General features: G+C 35.4%; 1 pseudogene across 1 annotated transcript; it reads right to left on the reverse strand.

Annotated features, from left to right (window-relative positions):
- Nucleotides 1-1,279: 1,279 nt before the first annotated feature.
- LOC308639472 (ubiquitin-conjugating enzyme E2 variant 1-like) lies at nt 1,280-1,770 on the reverse strand (annotated as a pseudogene). Its single transcript has one exon. The product of its transcript is annotated as a ubiquitin-conjugating enzyme E2 variant 1-like (transcript).
- Nucleotides 1,771-4,375: the final 2,605 nt, after the last annotated feature.

The following is a 4,375-nucleotide window of genomic DNA, read 5'->3' on the forward strand; positions in this document are numbered from 1 at the left end:
CAAAAATGTAGAAATTGAGTTAAAAATAACTGTAAATATTAGTTATATTTTTTATTACCATACCATGATACATTGCTTTGCACAGTTCATACAGAAGACTGCTTATCTAAACATTTAGCTTTATTTTGTTCTTCTAATTTTCAAAATAGGAAAAAAGAATATTGATTTGTCTAACTGAAGTTAGCATATTTTAAGATATAGCCTTCTCAGATATCAATTTTACATGCAACAATAAATGTTGTTGAGGATGTGGGGGGAGAGGTACACTCATACATTGCTCATGGGACTGAAAATTGGTGCAATCACTTTGGAAAGCAGTATGGAGATTCTTCAGAAAACTTGGAATAGAACCAATATTTGACCCAATTATCCCACTCCTCAGTATATATGCAAAGGTCTTTTTTTTAGAGGAGAGAGAGAGAGAGAGAGAGAGAGAGAGAGAGAGAGAGAGAGAGAGAGAGAATTTTTAATATTTATTTTTTAGTTCTCGGCGGACACAACATCTTTGTTGGTATGTGGTGCTGAGGATCGAACCCGGGCCGCACGCATGCCAGGCGAGCGCGCTACCGCTTGAGCCACATCCCCAGCCCAAAGGTCTTAAAATCAGCATACTACAGTGACACAGCCACATCAATGTTCATAGCAGCTCAATTCACAATAACCCAATATCCGAGCTATGAAACCAACCTAGGTGCCTCTCAACTGATGAATTAATAAAGAAAATGTAACATATATCAGAATGGAATATTATTCAGCCTTAAAAATGACTTTAGCCATTTGCTGGTAAATGGATGGATCTGGAGGCTATCATGCTAAGTTAAAGAAATACCCCCCCCCCCGAAAAAAACAAAGGCAGAATGTTCTCTCTGATATGTGGATAATAACACACATTATGGGGGGGGGGTGATAAAAGTTCAGTGGATTAGACAAAGGGGGAATGAAGGGAAGGGAGGGGTGATAAGAGTAGGAAAGACAGTAGAATGAAACAAACATAACCATTATGTACAACCACAAGACTAGGACCCTAATTAGAATAAGTTTTACTCCATTTATGCATAATATCTCAGAATACACGCTATCATGCATATCTAAAAAGAATACATAAAATTAATTAAAACATAGCCTTCTATGTACTTTCTACTTCTTTTTTATAGCACCAATGACATATTTAAATGGACAAAACATCAGTATCATTTATAGTATCTTAAGATAAATTGCCTTTGAATGGGAGCTTTCTCTCCAGTACTTTGAGGTCTATAAGACAAATCTAGAAAATTCACTACTGTGGAATATGAAGACAGCTTAAATAGAACTGGGGGAGGTTTTTTTCTTTTATATTAATTGCTGTCACTTTTGGCAGCTGAGGTATTTTCATATTTTCTTTAGACATCATTAAGCTTAGCAACTCTTGCAGAACAACTTTGATGCTCTATAAATTCTTCCATTTTGCTAGCAATGATATGGCTCTTGGATTGACCATTCCATTAGAACTATTAACACCATTCATATTAAACTTTGTTAAAAATATTACAAAGGAGGATATTTCTGGGTATTTAGGTCCACACTTTTTAATACTTTGTACTCAGTTTTTGTAAATTGTTCTTGGAGTCCAGTTACTATCCCTGTCCATTTTGGAAGTGTTGTGTCTTTGTCATCTTCTAGACCCCAACTAACTGTGCCATCTTCTACTTTTTTCTGTCCTTCTTCAAGTTCTTCCAACAGTTGGAAATTGAGAAGGCATATTACTCCAGAGCCCATGGTGGCTCTCATCATGTGTTGCTGTTGCTTGAAGCCTGACCCCTTCTTCTGCTTCATTTTTCTTGATCCAATTTAAACTATCCATTTTTTTTGTATTCCTGCATGATTCATCCCTACTATTAGAGTACAAAATACTCATTTCCTTTTCTGATAATGTGAATAGCCTGAAAGATCATTTGAATGCCTTATAACTTGGCTATATGCTCTCTCTCTCTCTCTCTCTCTCTCTCTCTCTATATATATATATATATATATATATATATATATATATACACACACTCACACACGCACGAATATATACATATATACATATACACACATACCATCATTAATAATGCTTTAGCATCAATTCAAAATTCAAAAAGCTAGGAGAGTCCTATAAACTTTATTGAATTCTTATGAGCATCTTGAACTTCTAAAGCCTTACAAAATAGCAAGTTTTGGCTCCCCCCAAAAGATAGGCTGCAAAAATAAAATAGCATGTAAATTAATGCCTCTTGAGCACAGTTTCTCATGACTTTTACATTTTGTGAAGGAAGGATTTGAGTGTCTAGGGAACATTCCCTTTTAACCTTCACAGTGAATTGATGAATTACATCCATCTTTTAAACAATGCAAAATTCAGACGCCAGGTCTCAAAAAATTAAATGATTTGTTCAGAGTCACTCAGCTATCATGTTCTAGAGCTCACATTTGGGTCCAAGTCTTTTCCTCAAGTTATTCTCTTTTTACTAGACCACTGTTGCCTTAAGATCTTTGCCTCCTTTTTAAGTCTATTTAATCCTTCTATTAATATTCATTATTCAAATTTACACCTAGTCTCTAATCCAAACTGCTGAGATGAAAGGAGATCCCTCCAAAAGGATAGAAAAAGTGACAAACTAATATTTCTCTTGTCCATCTCCTTCCACTTTCCTAATGAAGAAGGATTGAGAATTATCTCATTTTTTTCAGCTTTTACTTTTGTCTATCATACTGACTTCTTTGTCAGTTTTCCTTTGATTTTTTTGTTGTTTATAGTACTGAGGGTTTAAACCAGCATCATGAGTGCATGGGAAGAGTTCTACCCCTGAACTTTTTTTTTTCTTCATATAAGGTATCACTGAATTGCCCCAGCTGGGCTTGAACTTTCAATACTGCATCAGCCTTTGATTAGCTGGGAATATGAGTGTATAACATGGTGCCAGCTCTCTGGGTCAGTTTTGTCTTTAGAATGGCTACTACTAAAACATTAACTCTGTCAAGTAAAAATTGAATGCCATTTCTGGGAGTGGTCAGGATATTGCAAGTACTTTGAAGTCTGAGGGCATGTAATATTCATGTAATATTTCCTTTTTAATCCAAATAACTTAAACTGGCAAGACAGATATGAGTTCATCTTCAATAAACTAGCATGGGATCATAGAGAACAAGTTGGGACAAAATAACCTCATTTCCTATTTTGTGTGTGTGTGTGGTAATGGTGTGTGTGTGTGTGTGTGTGTGTGGTAATGGGGATTGAACTCCAGGGTACTTCACCACTGAACTATATCCTCAGTCATTTTTAATTTAATTTATTTTTTTGTAAACAGGGTGTTATTGAGTTTTCAAGGGTCTTGCTAAATTGCTGAGACTGGCCTCAGTCTTGTGATCTTCCTGCCTCAGCATCCTGAGTTACAGGGATTACAGGCATGTCATAACATGCCCAGCTCATTTCCTTTTTTGATAGTGTGAATAGCCTGAAAGATCAGTTGAATATTTTTAGGTAGTTATCAGAATTAAACAATACATAATCTCCCCATTTTTAGGATAGACAAAATGCAGCTCAATGAAACAGGAATGTTTGTAGTTAGGTATCTAACTATTCTATCAAATGTATTTATTGATTCTCTGTTGACAACAGTGGAATGTTATCAGTCTCTTCTATTTTATTTACATTATGAAAAAGGTCTTGGGCTGGGGATGTGGCTCAAGTGGTAGCGCACTTGCCTGGCATGCGTGCAGCCCAGGTTCGATCCTCAGCACCACATACAAATAAAGATGTTGTGTCCGCTGAAAACTAAAAAATAAATATTAAAAAAAATTCTCTCTCTCTCTGTCTTAAAAAAAGGAAAAAGGTCTCAAATAAAAATATAAAAGGAATTATTTCTAAATTGACAGATGACAATACTGGAAAGCAGAGCAAATTGATCTGATGCCAATTTGAAAATAAGGGTAAAATCAGGCTACATGAAATGCAAGAAAAATTTATGGAAAATATTTGGGTTTAGTTTAGAAAATTAACTATAAGGAGACCTGCCTTAACAGCATACATGTCACTGGATATTTTCTTGTTGCTCATAAGCACAGCCTACCAGTCAGTAATTAAAGGTGGCTGCTGAAAACAAAATCCAAAAGTGGAAAACATCACAAACAAATATAAAACAGAAAACCCCCAAACCAAAGTCAATTAAATTTAAAATAAGGTTAATGTCATTTAAAACACTACAGTGTCCAGATCAAGCTGTTACACAGTTTTCTGAATGGACTATACGAGATCCTCTGTAGAAATCCTTGGAGTGGATAGACACATTTTAAAAAGACATTGACAAGCTGGTCATAAAGAAAAGCAGAAAACTACCTTTGAGGATGAGACTGG

The sequence above is a fragment of the Spermophilus citellus genome (assembly GCF_964194105.1).
Source record: "Spermophilus citellus genome assembly, chromosome: X".
Classification (NCBI taxonomy): Eukaryota; Metazoa; Chordata; class Mammalia; order Rodentia; family Sciuridae; genus Spermophilus; species Spermophilus citellus.